The sequence below is a fragment of the Camelina sativa genome, chromosome 2, assembly GCF_000633955.1.
Source record: "Camelina sativa cultivar DH55 chromosome 2, Cs, whole genome shotgun sequence".
Lineage (NCBI taxonomy): Eukaryota > Viridiplantae > Streptophyta > Magnoliopsida > Brassicales > Brassicaceae > Camelina > Camelina sativa.
The window spans coordinates 19,196,841-19,213,819 of NC_025686.1; the positions used below are offsets into that span (position 1 = coordinate 19,196,841).

General features: G+C 33.1%; 1 pseudogene; it reads left to right on the top strand.

Annotated features, from left to right (window-relative positions):
* On the top strand, positions 718–2,628 carry LOC104729609 (annotated as a pseudogene).

The window sequence follows — 16,979 nt, forward strand, 5'->3', positions numbered from 1 at the left end:
TATAATTCGAATTAAGATATGAAAATCATTTATACAATATAACTACTAGAATTGTATTAGTATAGGAGTTTTTTTGAAAACCTAAAAAGTTGAATATAAAATATAAAATATTAATAGAGTAACAGAACAATACAGAAGAAAGTTAACATTACCGAATAAGAATAAAATAGGCAAATATAATGAATAAAGGAGAATTTTTGTTGAAATTATGAATCCTATGTTTTTTTTTTTAATCTTAAACGATATTTGAAGAGAGTCTAATCATCATGACTCATCATGATTAAGGGAAACATAACAAGTTTAAATATCTTCTAATAACGACAAAACAACACAAAAGGAGAGAAAGCAAATTTTTAAGGGAGGACTTTTAAATTTTCAAATTCATATGAAAGCAAAATACATGAAAGAGTGATATAAAGTGATAACTCACCAAACAAACAAATTTCAATTTTTATTCTTTACATGAAATATTGGCCACTCACCAAACAAACAACCTAAAAAAATTAGATGAAATGCCATTAATAAAACGAAAATTAAATAATTATTACTAGGAACGGTTACACATTCAAAATTTGTGTGTGTTTGACTGTTGAAATCCAAATAACCAAATACATACACACATTATACAAATGTTTATGCATGACACAGTACTATGTGACAGTCATGAATAGAGAAAACTCCACATGAGAAATAAACGTTACTACTCATCATTATATATATAAATGTTACGTCTCTTTATACATTTTTTATAAGCTTCACTGTGATTTAGATTCTGTCAGAGTCTCTCTCTCTCTCTCTCTTTCTCGTTCACCATCTTTCTTATGTTTCATTGATCTTTCAAACCAAGCTTTTGTAACCATACTTGATACTCTGTTTCTTCTTTCACTCTGATCTTTAATGGGGAAGACGAGTACTGGGACGAGAGACTGGGCTCAGATCTACGCTATCTACGGGATCGAGCAGAAACACACACTCTTGTTCCTCGTACTCAACGCGGTTGCTTTCTCTGTACTCTCCGCCGTGTTTTTCATCTACTTCAACCCGATCTGCGTCTTTGTAGAGTCGTTCCTCTTCTTCCCTAACGCCGCCGCGGCTAGATTCTCAGCCGGGTTTTTCGGTGCCGTGACGGCGCTTTCCGCCGTGTGTTTGTTTTACGCGGCGGCGAATTTTTTTTACTCGGCCGTGCCGCTGAGGTACGAGATGGCGCAAAGGATGGTTGGATCTGTTGGAGATTGGTCGAGTGTGAAGACGGCGCTTGATTTGGGATGTGGTCGTGGTGTTTTGCTTAATGCGGTGGCGACGCAGCTTAAGAAAACTGGTAGTTCGGGTCGGGTCGTTGGGTTGGATCGGTCCATGAGTACTACTCTCTCTACTCTTCGTACTGCTCACATCGAAGGTTCGTGAGTTTGTTTGGTTGACTTTTTGACTTTGTCTTTTTGCGTTACAAAAAGGTCGTTTCTCGTTGACCAATATATTATTATTTTGTAGTTTTATGACTATATTTGCGTGATTAACGTTTTTTAAGTAATTATTACATACTGTATGTGATTATATTGATAATACATGTATAAATAACTTATTTATCTAGGGAAAATTTGTGAATTAATTACAAGAATAGAGCATTCTAAATATCAAGAATATTGGATTAGAATTCAAATCTAAACTTTGTTGTAATTGGAACACAAGGCGATGATCAATTGCATTATAATACTGAGTTTGAGTCCTTATAAAATCATAACAAAAGTTTGAGCTTTGGAACCGTCGATTTAGTGTTATTATTAAACATGTCATTACTTTTTTGAGGAGATCCAAATTTTGTATGATTTATATATTTTAGCTTTGGAAAGAAATAGTTTCCGGTCTCTGTCTTGATTTTGGTTAAATATCGGAAAATAGTTCCAAAAAAAAAAATATATATATATATATATTTTTGTCATTTGATTTCAAAATTTTGATGTCGTTGTTCATTATTTTATTCAAAAATCAAGTTGTAGTGTATTATGTATATTGTAGTGTACTCTTGTATAAAAATCAAGAATATTGGATTAGAATCCAAATCTAAACTTTGTTGTAATATGTATAGGAGTACAAGAGTACGTGACATGCCGTGAAGCAGACGTAAGACGGCTTCCGTTTAGTGATAATTACTTCGACGTGGTGGTCTCCGCCGTGTTTCTCCATACAGTCGGTAAAGAATACGGTCAGAAGACGGTGGAGGCGGCGGCAGAGAGGACGAGAGTTCTCGGAGAAGCCGTGAGAGTGTTGAAACCTGGCGGAGTTGGAGTGGTGTGGGACTTAGTGCACGTTCCTGAGTATGTTCGGCGGTTACAAGAGCTGAGGATGGAAGAGATTAGGGTTTCGAAGCGAGTCACTGCGTTTATGGTTAAGAGCCATATGGTTTCGTTTAAGAAAACCTATTCAGCATTTTGTTGGTTCTGGCGAAGTACGTTTAGATTGGAGATGTTGAATGACGTGAAATTAAAAAATCATAATATAATTTCATACTTTTTTTTAATTAGTCAATCCAAGCAGCCATATATAAGAGATTTTCACCAATCCGCATAGAGTTTACATACTTTGATGTATTTATCAAAGGTTTTTATTAATTAAATCGGTCTTATATTGTCATACTGATTTAGAACCATATAGCAAAATATCGATTATATCTGATTATGAAACTTAGCCTAGCTGCAAGTAACTTGTACATAAATTTTTCTGTTCAAGCATTTTGTACAATTTAATGCGAAACTAATCATAGCTTGATTGAACTAACACTAACCGTTCATAAGACATTTAACAATTTTTGTTTTCTTTCATATTTGAAGTGACGGTTGTTGTTAAATGATAATTGGTATTGGTTTATCTTATGAAATATATGTATGGAATACGATTTGAATGTGATGGAAGCTAGCTTAGAAAATTAGGTTTGGATATTAATGCACTACTAGATTAGGACCCGCGATACACCGCGGGATAAAATTGTTTATAACTAAAATATTTAAATTATATGTTGTTATTTGTTGGTAAAATATGTTATAATTATATAATAATTGTTAAATAAACCATATAATACCGCAATATAATTTATTTTTTACATAATATTTATTTAATCAATTTAATTAGATATGTCTATTCTCTGATACCGGCAGTATTAACAAAATAATGAAATGATGTTTTATCCCTGTAACACCGAATTAATGATATTTTTTAATTTATATAAATATCAATAAAACCCGTCCTGCTATATAACCCCGTCCCGAGATATGTTTACTCACACTATGTCATCTTAACTTTTAATATTTATTATGTATCTACGGTATAATATTTATCATATTTAACTTTTAAAAAGTTTTAAATATTTTTCATACTTAACCTTTTCAAAATCTTTAAAATAAAGAATCGGAATAAACCAAATAAAAGTTTTTAAAGTTTGAATGCCTGATAAATCAAGCTTTCTACTCATTTGTATTCAGAATCATTTTGGTCTCTTTTATAGTATGACTTTGAACCATTGTCTAATTTTTTTAGACGATGTGAGATATTTTACCCGTATTTTTATTCATCTATTGAGTAATATACGTCCGTTTTAAAAATTTTGTATTATATCATATGCAGGAAAAAATCACAATTTTTATTAACTAAAATGTATTATAGAATAATTCAAGATAATTTAAATATAATTTCAAATAAAAAATGAAAGAAAATCATATATTTATGTTTGAATGAGCTAGAAAAATTTCCTTATTTTTTTAAATCTTACCTATAATTAATTTTGAATTTTTGGTAACTAATATTAAAGTCAATGCATTAAATGTAAAAACTTTCCAAAAAGTATTTTTGAGCAAAAACTGCTGCAAAAATACTAGTATAGATTTAGCTATACCAAATATAGACAGTTGATTATGTGGATGCCTTTTTTGTTTGCTTCAAAACGAAGTGATAGTTACTTTAGTTAGTACATAGTGTCACTGTCACTGTGTTCTTTTATTTGTTTTCATTCAATTAATTTATGAATAAAAACTTTAGATTAGATATTTGATATTTCCCCTAATATGAGTAAAATTAGTATTTATATTTTCTTTCAAAATTATAATAATCTGACCCTGTTAGCAATGCCGTTATAGAGACTATAAAATTAACACTACTAATTAAACGTGTAATAGACTAACTATGGAGAGTAGAGAGCCTGTTTTTCACTTGTCCGTTTTCACAACAGGTGTGGGAGGCGCTCGTTAAACGGTTACTAGCGAATAATTTTACGGCCGATTGGAAGGAGGTCATGGTTCTACTAGCTGGCGATACTTTGAACAAGACAACAAGGTTTCTAGTGGGATACACTTTCCAGAACACAATTCATTCTATCTAGAGGGAACAAAATGATCGTCGACATGATGGGCATCCTTCAACAACAGAGCGACTTGTGAAGATCATTGACAAGAATGTCTGAAATCGGTTGAGCACAACAAGGAGGTGGAGATCCTATCATTTAGGCTTGGTTTGCAACTAGATTTTATTAATCAAGTTTTAAAAAACATGTTTGGAAATGACTAAACTAACTTTATAAAACGTTTCTTTTTTTTTAAATAGAATTTAACATTAGATTCAAAAAAGCAATAGACTAACTATTACTAATACTATTGTTTTCTCGTTAAGGAGTGACAAATCAAAGGAAAAGAAAGAGTTAATTAAAAAGTTTGGGCCGGGTCTACAAAATTAAACGGTATGAGGGGATCTAAAAATTCAGGTGTGGGGGCTTTTTCTTTTCATTGTCTCATCTTCTTTTGTCTTCCACTCTTCTTTCGTCTTCTAATTTTTTACCCAACAGTCGTGTTTGAAACGACATGTGGTACTCTTTTACTGTTCTATTCTTTTTATCTACATATACTATATTTTGTTTCTTTTTGGATAAATTTTAGTTTAATGTATCACTTTAGTCCGTTTCTAGAGGAAAATAAACATATTTTCATATCAAAATGCCAAGTTTGAATCTAAAGTTCTCAACTAAACGTATAACTTATGTTATAAGAAAATGTGTTTGAGAATTTCAGTGCCACAACACAGTTACCTGAACCTGTATTGCTAATCTAGAATTAAAAATGGCTAATTTAAGTTTTTTAATTTTTTTTTTTCAAAAAAAGAAGACCATCTTTGTTCATGACGAGTACTTTACTCAACAATTTACGAATTTATTTGTGGAGTAAATTTCGACTCAGTTTATTTATTTCCTTTTTGTTCTATTCATCAGTTTAGTTTAGTGTATGTGATCTTTGTTTGTCTTACGTATATATATTTTTTTTGAACAACAAATGGTTTCATTAATTAAAACTCAACCAGTACAAGAGTTAGGGAACAAAATCCCAAAGATTAAAAGGTTACAAAGAGGCTTTCCTCAAATCCTTAAACAAATACAAATAAGACATCAAGTAATGATCTATCAGAGCTTTGAAACAAGTACTTAGAAGTAGCTTAAAGCATGTGAGGTCATGGTTGCTTGATTGATCATCCTTGAGGGATTCAAAGGACAACATGATTGTCATGGTCGTACGACACTTTGACGTTGAAAGGAGAATCAGAGGCCAAGATCTCACCGGAGTGAGGTGCCATTGCAAAAGCAAAGCATTGACAAAGATTCGGTAGTTAACAGATCGGGTGGTGGTGATGAAGCTGAAGATTGATTGCCTAGCTATGTCGGATAAGGTCATTAACGTACCGGGCGAAAGACCAAGAGCCTGCAAACCAAAATAATCAGACCAAATAGAGGGATCAAAAGCCATATATTGCCAGAAGGATATATCAATCCGTAACGGTGCAGGTGGGTTCTCTTTCAGATGGCGCCCATAGCCAATGAGATAAAGGAGTCCACACAAAGCAGGTAGTCGGGTTGGTATTGAAACATGAGAGGCAGACAAGTACTGATGGGGTGTTGATACCACAGACAGGGTACGGTTCTTGTAGATGGCACTGAAAGCAAGTTGCTTTGCTTCGTCGAGTGAGCACATTGGAGTCCAGGGCAAAAGACCAGGAAGCTGCAAGCCTTGACCATCAAACCACACGAGGGGATAACTCAGAACAAGCCAGAAAAATATGACAAAAAGGAACAATGCAGGTGGGTTCTCTCTCATATGGCGCCCTTTGCCAAAGAGATAAAGAAATCCACACAAAGCATGTAATCAGATTGTCAAGGAAAGTGTTGAAGCAAGCTTTTTCCTATGGGTTCTTGGTAGCAAAAACAGAGTAGGTTAGGAACTGGAGATGTTAAGTGGTTCAGAGTTAACAAGGCCTTGAATCATCCAGTTAGGATACCCAGCAAACAATGACACTAATTGAGCAATAAGCAGGGTTCTAACATGAACTCGGTACATCCAAAACACTCTAGGCAACTGTAGTCTACAATGCAGTCTTCGAACAAAGAGAGCTAACAATGGCCATAGGCAATGTTTTTCAGATAACAAGAGGAAAGTTAGAGATAACTTGGGTTTTTGAGAATTGGGCAGTAACACTTGGGATGCTTGCAGACCGGGAAAAGGATTAGGGTTTGAGCCCACAGATCGGAAAGATACTATGAGAGATCCGGGAGATGTGGAAGCACGGGGACTGCCGGAAGAGAGAGAAAGTAGTTTCAGTCTCTCTTTTAGAAGCATGTTCGGTTCTACGAAGCTCAAAGGGTGACTTGTACTTGAGGCGGGAGTCGAGTAGCGGAGGAGAGTCGTTTCTCTGACGAAGTCATCGAATTCCCTCGACGCCGTCTCCGTCTCGCAAGACTAAGGTGGCGAAGGAAGAGATGGTTCTTCAGAGACGACAAGCATTCCGGATCTAAAGGTGTATGGACAATTGGACTATGATGTCGCCGGCAGAGAGGTTGAGACAGTGGAGCATAGAGTGGAACTCGTCAAACTCGTGCTCATTTTGAAAAAGATGGCAAACGAAGCTTTACTGCGATTTGAGTTCTTTGGACGGGAAGATGAGCAGTTCAAAAGGGAAAATAAAAAGGGGAAAAAGATTGAAACTTTGATCTAGGATAGTACAAAGAGATAGTGAGGGAATTAAAGATCTGAAATTCCCGACGCCGGCGGACGGAAGTCCCACCGGCGTCGGAGATGTGTGGTAGAAACGGCGCCTCGATATTCACGTCTGGGAGAGAATTAGGGCGACACTTTGCGTCATGTTATGATACTTCCTCCGTTTCAAAATATAGGATGTTTTAGAGAAGTTTGTTGTTTCATAATATAACATGTTTTCAGATTTCAATGCAACTTTTAGATTAGTTTAGTATTTTATATTATGCAGAATTGTTTCTGATTGGTTGAACTTGTTAAAAGTAAAATATTCTTAATCTGCGTGTTTTGCTTAAAACATCCTATATTTTGAAACGGAGAGAATATTATTTTAATTGTCTTACTTATGTTTTGACTCTTTTAGTTTCTGTCTTGCTACAAAAAAGAGAAAAAAAAATTTATGTCTTGCTCACTGCCTCACTATTTGCTTCTAGTTATTATATTTAACTATGATTTTATTTTCCCGAAGTGATCCTATGTTCCTAGGAAGATCAAATGTCTGACTAAATTGAACTAGTTTATTTATAACAGTTAGTGAAATGATATTATAATGAACAATGCTAGTTGTATCTTATATTTCAGATTTTGGTGATTACTAAGTCGGAAGTTATTAAAATCTCATTACATAGAATAAAATATTGCTTTTTGTGAGAATGTTCCTCCTCCTGTACCGCATGGGTACACACGGCTATGCATCACAATCCTTTAGATAAACTTGTGGAGTTTCAATTTACTCATTGCATATAGTTTTTTCTCTTGTTTGTGTTCTTCAATCAACTACTTATTGATAATCTACTTATTGACTGGCTATAACCTAAATTCAATCAAGATATGATATAATACTAGCTATTTAAATTAACACAAAATCATATCAAATTCGAGATATCAAACACTCACACTCACACTCAATTGTATAATGGAATGACACACAATTTCTTGATTTACGTAAAGAAAATTGATTTGCAGATCAGTTCTCTATTTAAGTTAAGCTTAAAGATTTTAATGAGACTAAATATCCACTTTCCAGTGACTTGTAATACAAGGCAAGCATGATTAGTCCAAAGTTGAAAATGTAGTAGTCGTTATTATTAATGAAGGTAACGCTAAATGTGTCAAATATGAGTGAATAGAGTGTGGATTATATATATATATATATATATATATATATATATATATATACACATTTTTGGAGATTTTTATGAAATAAATCCTCAATTTTACAATTATTTTTTATTTTAAATAATATCAAATTCAGAATCTAACTGAAGAAGATTTTCTCCTATTCAAATTTCCAAATATATCGGACCAACACCCATTAGCATTAAATATTTTATATTTAATTAATCTATTTTCTAAAAACAGTACTAAATATTAAACACAACTAGGTTTTAACCCGCGGTACACCGCGGGACGATTTCTATATAATTAAAATTTTGAATTTAAATATATATGTTAATTTTTTTAGAGTCTAAAATATATAAATGTATTTTGATTATTAAGTTTAGGACTTAACCCGCAACACACCGCTAGATAATTCTTTATTAAATTTTACAATTTAAAAACTAAACAAAATAATAAAAATTGATAAACAAATACAACTTAAAAGTTAATTGTATTTTAATTGATAATTGTAGGATTTAACCAGCATAATACCATATGACAATTTATTTTTTTGTTACAAAATCGTAATTTATGTGTGTAGACAACCTGTTTACAAAAAATATAATTATATTTATGTAAACTCAAACCCGCTATATTACATATCCGGCGAGCATTTAAATTTTCTGTTTAAACTATTTTAGAATATTTAAAATTTTCGTTGAAAAATATTTTAATTATGGGATACCAATTTCTTTTTTAAAAAATTTAAGTATATTTTTTGAAAACTAATTTTTAAGTATGATTTAAACCAATTTCGATCGAAAAAAAAACTTTGTTTAAAGCTTGATCTTATATATTAATGTAGAAAATACCAATTTAGGATTTTCAAGAGGATATATATATATATATGTGTGTGTTTCTATTGTTTACAAAGTGAAAACTTTCATTTAACTGGTCTAGTTTCTTATTAAAATATTTTGTTTGTTTATTATGGTAGACATGCAACCCATAAAAACTATAAAATCATATTTATCTAAACTCTAACCTGTTCCATCACATGAGCCAATAGCATTTAAATATCTTTTAACAATTAAAAATAGTTAGAATTCTTTAATTTTTATTGAAAATATTTTAGTTATGGAATAAGGAACAGGATACAACATATTAGATTATACAACATTATTCCATTTTTTTTTTTTTTGATATCCATTTCACCAATATATGTGGTTCCTGCGTTATTCTGGTGTTGTATAAAAACAACATGGACTTTATAAAGTTTCTTGTAAAGTAATAAACTGTTTTCTGCAACAAATGAAGTGTGTTATGGTCAAGAGGTTGGATAATTGAATCAGTCTGCTTTAATCCTAGAACATCAACAGAAAATATACAATTTTGACTTAAAATGATTGTTCTACTAAAGAGAATAATTAAATCAAAAGCACACTGGCCCGTTTTTCTCTGGCGAGATAGACATTGATAGAATTTTCCTCTTCCTCATTTAGTCCAGTAGCATTAGACTCCTAATAACAAAAACACAAATATAGAGTACACTAGTAGTACCATGAACCTCGTTATTGGTGTATCATTAATTAGTAATTAATCATGTGAGCTCAATTATAGACGGTGTGAAGATAACATGAACATGTATGTTAATATATAATTATCTAACCTGCTTCGGTAGCTTTCTCAGTCAAATGGCACGTCGTCAACAAAATCCATATAAAAACAAATATTTTCATTCCACAACATTCTCCATGCCTAATCAATATCAGAGCTTTTTCATCGTACCAAAGACATTCCCATAAATGATCATAAACTAATGTTGATTACAAAAATTCAGATTCAAGCTTTCACAAATGAGTATTTACATCAAATCTAGAAAAACTGATAATAAAAGTATTCTTAATTTACGGATGTAAGATGAGTTTACCATGGTGATCCAATTAAGAAATCAAGGCTAGTCTCGTAGTTCTTCCTCTATCCAAGCCAACTGTACCAAAACACAATAAATTAGTCACATAAGGAATTGAAGAATTTCAAATGTCATACGCATACGAACAACAAAGCCATACCAGAGCTACAAACGCAGTAATGCCCTATCAGCCACACACACCGGATTAACAGGTAATATGTTAGCGTTTTTTTTAGATTATAGCTTACAGAATTTTAAAAGAAGTTGATTTTATAGATTTACTATCATTAAATCTTCATCTAAATATAGAAGATCCGAAATTAAAAAAAATCTGGTTATAACACAAGGACCATTTATATAATTATTTACAACTTAAAGGGTAGAACCCAAAATATACTTCAAAAATGTATATATAGATTAAAAAAAATCCGGTTATAACACAAGGACTATTTATATAATTATTTATAACTTAAAGGGTAGAACCCAAAATGTACTTCAAAAATATATATATAGATTGATTAACCACCATAGACAATAATAACATCCTAGATTTCCGATTAAACTTCTTGATTTAAGAAGACTTTACAAAAAAAAACACTCCACCATCTTAATCGGCTTGCACAACTATAAATACAAAAGTGTTAAATGATATAGAGATAAAACAACAAAAATTACAAAATCAAATTATAGTATACTCATATAATTATAAGAATAGAATATATTATGTAATTTTATTATCTCTACATTGTAAATGAAAAAGAAAAATCACAAAAAGTATATTTGTTGACTAAATTAAATTTAATGAACAATAAGGATATCCTAACTATATAATACACCACTACATGTTGATAATAGAAGTTATACACTACATAATATAGTAGATTTAAAAAATACAAAAGATATTATTTATATATATAATTAATATAATAAATAAATTCTATATTGTTTTTCTAAACAAAAAAATATAGCTCTGCGGTGTACCGCGGGTGAATATCTAATATAACTCAAAAATAGATTTTTCTTCAAACACTAAATAACGAATGTGAATGAAAAGCGAGTGAAAGACTACAGTACTCTTTAGACTTTTAAATGTGAATCAACAAAGTCGTTATGAGAATTTTCAAATATGTAAATATTTTAGACTATATTTTAATAATAAATAAAAAGACAATATTTTACTGTATAATTTAAAATTATTTGAAGTATTTCTAGTTCAGAAAACATGTCATCAACGAACATAACTAGATATAAGATATATATGTATCATAATAGAAAAAAAAACAGATAAGTTCTTATTAACTGATTAAACAATTTGAAATAGAGAGATTTCAAAAATTGAAATTACTGTTATATTGAATTTTTTTTGTTTACCTTTTTATTGTAAATATGAACTTGATCTCCATGGAAAATTCTACTAATTAAAAATCGATAGGCGTCTTCTATACTCATTACATCTACAATAAAAGTAAATTGGTTGTACAAAACTAATTGTCGGATTCTTGTTTTTTGGAGAGACAAATTAAGCTACGTCACGTTATGAGCCATATTTTGTATGCATTGGGATTTATAGAAAGAATTGGTTTTGGGAGCCTTAAATTTTTGGGTATGTTTTTTACTTTGGTTTTGTTTTATTTTTGTTAAAAATTCTATAAATTAATAAACACTTTAAATTAATAAATTTTATTGGTTCCAAGTCAAGCCATTGTAAAAAATAACAAAATTTGATAAGATAATAAGATAATATTTTTTTTTGAAATCTCAGTGTAAAATATGGTCCCAATAATATCATAAATTAATAATCATGTAAATTTACATATATATATATATTGATATAATAAATGTGCTTCTCCTAAAACTCATATCTATAAAACAAATTTTTATGTTGTATTTTCAAACTATAATGATATAAAATACTCTATAACATGTCATAAAAATAGCTAAAAAATTTCAATTTCTGAATATGAATCATTTACATTTTGATAGTTTGATAGACTATTAAAATAATAATTGATATTATTATTCATAAATTTGAATTTATAGATATCATTTGTATGAATAATTTGAATTTATGGATATCATTTGTATAAATGAATTTGTCTATAGTACTTTAATTTTATTTTCATTAATGTTTTTTAAATATTGCAAATTCAGTTGTAAAACTATAAAATTCACAACATCTGAAAGTTTAATCTTATTTTACTCAAATTCTCTCAATTCATAGTTTTTTAAAAAATATATACAATTAAAATGAATCTAATTATTAATTTACCGATAAATTAAATATCACTATAAATTAATAAAATATTATGGTCTCAATATTATTAGCAAAAGCTGAAGCCAAACAACATCAGAAGAAAGGCGCTAAGAAGACCAAAAAAATAGATGTGGAAGCTAAAATGCAAAACGATCCTTGACCCAAAAATACACAAGCCTTTAACAAGGCAAAGAAAGATGCAGCAAAGGTGCAATCTCCTGATCAGACCAAAGCTCCGGCGGCAGCGGCAGAAACAATCTGTAAGTAATATATAAAGAGAACGAAAAAAGTTGATCTTTTTCATTTATTAAAATATTTTACCTAAAGCTTTTCTTTTATTTGGACAGCTCTGACCAAAGCTCCGACAAACGTGGAAGCTCCGGCTCAGACGAAAGCTCCGGCAGCGGCAGAAGCAAGCTCCGGTGGCTGTAAGTAAACGAGGATAAAGTTGATTTTTTTTTCTCATTTTATCATGCATGTTTCAATCAAGGTTTTTTTTTTTTTAATTTCGACATATCTGGACATGATCTCAGTACTTAATTATGCTTTGGTTATTATGAGACTTTAATTATTATTCTAGTTATATATACGTTGTTTGGAATGGATACCCTAATCTTGTTAATTAAAAGTTCATTTTAAGTTTGTGTGATTATTATTAAGTTTGTGTCTTTATTATTCTAGTTTATATTATATGTTTGGATAACATTAAAGAAACAGACAAAAAGAAAAAGAAAAAAGACTGAACATATAATTTTTAGTTGGAGCTCTGTTGTACTTGTAGTTGTTTCCGTAGATAATTTTTTGAAAGAATTACTCAAATGTTATCCAAAAGTTGGTTTATTACTCAAATCTATAAATCTTTTGAAAATTACTAGAATGTTTAGTGCCCTGGGTGTAATTACAATTTACCCCTTGGGTTTTGTTTTCCGAATTTGAGTAAAAAAAAAAAAAATACACATCAACAAATTAAAATACACATCAGATATGAATTAACACGTCATTAAGCAGTTTTTTTAAGATCCACAGTTTTGTTTTCTCTCGTTTATATCAAAGAGAGGGAAAGTGAATAGTTTTAACTATTCACAAACCGCGAGAAAAAAAAATTATCGAAACTCTCGTCTCTCGTCGCCGGCGATACTGTCATTGTCCACTCTCTTGCCGTCAATCTCCCGCCGTCATCTCTCGCCGTCATCTCTCACTGTCATCTCTCACCGTCTTTCTTCGTCGTCGCACTCTGTTTCTTCAATTGGCTCTCTCTCTCTCTTCGTCTTCTTCGTCTTCTTCGTCTTCGTCTATCCGGTATGTGTCGACTGTTTAGTTTCGAGTTTTCCGGCTGAATGTGGGTTTTTTCGATGATTTACCGCTGATTGTCGCCGTTGTTAATGACGGCTGATTTGTTAGATCTATTCGATTCGATGGCTGATTTACTTTTTGTTTTATGTTGCGGCTCAGTTATTTTAGGGTTTATGGCTGATTTGTTAGATTTATTCGATTCGATGGCTGATTTACTGTTTGTTTTATTTTGCTGACGGATGAGTTGTGACTGAGATATTTTGTGCTTTAGATCTGAGTTATGTGTTTGTGGCTGAGTTATGTTATGCTTTGTGTATGAGTTTGTTTTATGTTATGGCTGATTCATTTTATGATTTACTTATGAACTATAACAGATGTCGATGGTGATTATTTTTTCTGAAGAACAAGCAAGGGATTACCCCCCAAGACTATACGCTAAAATAGAGTCTAGAGATATAAACACAAATTTCAGGATGAAAGAATTCCCTTAGATTAGGGAATCAATAGGACTGGATGCGTGGGAAGAAACGAAGAAAGTACCTATTGGAATAATCTCTAAGCTAGTTGATAGCCAATTCGTCTGGTCTGGTAAGGTTGTTCATTTCCTACTATGTAACCAGTTAAGGGTACATAAGAAGGAGCTTTGGTTTGTGGTCGGCGGTCAACCTATCAGGTTTGGGTTGAATGAGTTTCATTTTCTGACGGGGTTAAACATAGACCCAATGCCTACTGAACGGTTTGAACTTGAAGAGGAACACAAAGATTTCTTCAGACTTTTGAAAGTGCCTGGTGGGGCAGGTCCAACGCTACTTGAACTCAGGGAAGCATTAAAAGTGTGCCGGGGATGGGTTAACCTTGATCATCGTAAATGGTTGGGGCTGTTGCTTCTTCAACACATTGGACTTTATGGTTTGCATCATAACTCTAGAATTCCATATGAAAGTGCCAAAAGAGTTTTTGATGATGAAGCAATGAAGACGTATCCGTGGGGTCGGTCAGCATTTGAAGCTCTTGTTGATTCCATAAAGATGTTGAACCCTACGGGAAAGTCGTACACCCTCAGTGGGTTTACACCCGTGTTACAGGCTTGGGCGTATGAGTCCATCAAATGCTTTGGAGAACGGTTTGGGAATGCATCAGCTAATGATGGTGGCATACCGATGCTTCAATGGGGTGGAAACCGTACACGTTCATCGCTGGAAACCGCAATTGCTGAAGAGATCAAAGCGCTTGGTGAGGTAAGGTTTATATCTGGTTGAGTGATTGTTTAGTAATGGATGAGTTATGATGTAGTTATGGCTGAGTTATTGTTTAGTAACGGCTGAGTTATGTTTTAGTAATGGATGATTTATGCTTTAGTGTTGGCTGAGTTATGTTTTAGTAATGACTGATTTATGCTTTCATTAGTAATGACTGAGTTAAAACTTACTGATGGGTTTCATAATCTCTTATGTTACAGCTGCGTGTGATTAATATGGTTATGAAGGAAAATGGCTGCGAGCTATTTCATTCGTGGCCAGAAGAAGAAGACGACCCAGCAATCGATCGCCTGATCGAAGACATACATCTGAATACGTTTGTTAAAGGTTTTTGGGATGTTAAGGGGAGTGATAAGAAGAAAAAGAAAAAGAAAGCTGAAGCAGTTGTTGAGTCTGAATCTCCTCCCGCAAAGAAGCGGAAAGTTCAGAAGATGAAAGTTTCCAACAGTCAGGAAACTAGTGAAGGAGTTGCACAGGAGAGGAAGAAGAAAGGAAAAAAGGTAAGTGAGGAGGAAGATGCTGGGGAAGATGATCTCTACGAATTGATCTCTAAGTTATACACAAGGTTTGACACCGTTGATAGGAACATTGAAAATGTATCGGCGAATCTGGAGAAGAAGATGGATGAAAGGATTGAAACCAGGCTTGGATCTTTTGAGACGGACCTCAAACAGATGAAAGAGCTCGTGCTTTCAAAGAGCACGACTGACCAGACTTTAAAAATGGGACAGGAACTAAATAACCTGGGACATGGACAGGAACTTCAGACATCAAAAGGTCCACCAAAAGTTCCGGTAATGTCTGGTTTATCTTTGTTTTATGGCTGATTTTTCAGAATGTTTAGGCTGAGTTATTATAATTTCAATTGTCTTCGCTATGATATACAGGAAAAGAACTCTTTGACTTCTCCTAAGAAGTCTCCAGATGCTAAGAAACCAGCTGATACGAAAACAGGGCCTTCCACGAGGAGAAATGCCAAAGAGTTAGAGGCGTCAGAGAAGGCCAAAGAGTTAGAGGCGGGAGAGCCGGTAATGTCTGGTTTATCTTTGTTTTATGGCTGATGTTTCAGAATGTTTAGGCTGAGTTATTATAATTTTAATTGTCTTCGCTATGATATACAGGAAAAGAACTCTTTGACTTCTCCTAAGAAGTCTCCAGCTGCTAAGAAACCAGCTGATACGAAAACAGGGCCTTCCACGAGGAGAAATGCCAAAGAGTTAGAGGCGTCAGAGAAGGCCAAAGAGTTAGAGGCGGGAGAGCCGGTAATGTCTGGTTTATCTTTGTTTTATGGCTGATGTTTCAGAATGTTTAGGCTGAGTTATTATAATTTTAATTGTCTTCGCTATGATATACAGGAAAAGAACTCTTTGACTTCTCCTAAGAAGTCTCCAGCTGCTAAGAAACCAGCTGATACGAAAACAGGGCCTTCCACGAGGAGAAATGCCAAAGAGTTAGAGGCGTCAGAGAAGGCCAAAGAGTTAGAGGCGGGAGAGAAGGTAATGTCTGATTCATCTTTGTTTTATGGCTGATTTTTCAGAATATTTAGGCTGAGTTATTATAATTTTAATATACAGGAAAAGAACTATTTGACTTCTCCAGATGCTAAGAAGTCTCCAGCTACTAAGAGACCAGCTGATACGAAAAGACGGCCTTCCACGAGGAGAAATGTTAAAGAGTTAGAGGCGGCAGAGGAGGCCAAAGAGTTAGAGGCGGCAGAGAAGGCCAAAGAAGTAGCTGCGTTAAAGAAGCCCAAAGAAGTAGCTGCGGCAAAGCAGGCTAAAGAAGTAGCTGCGGCTGGAGGTAGAGGTGGAGGTAGAGGTAGAGGTAGAGGTAGAGGTACAGGTAGAGGTAGAGGTAGAGGTAGGGCGCCTACAAATCCTACTGCTGCTGTTGTGGCTGCTGGTGTTAAGCCGTTGAAATTTGTACTACCGCAAGGTTAGAAGCTGGTGCAGAAGCTGGTGCAGAAGATATTACAGACGAGTATTTTGCTGAAGCCGACTCACTTGAACCTGAATCTGAGGATGATGAGGAGGAANAAGGAGAAATGTTAAAGAGTTGGAGGCGGCAGAGGAGGCCAAAGAGTTAGAGGCGGCAGAGAAGGCCAA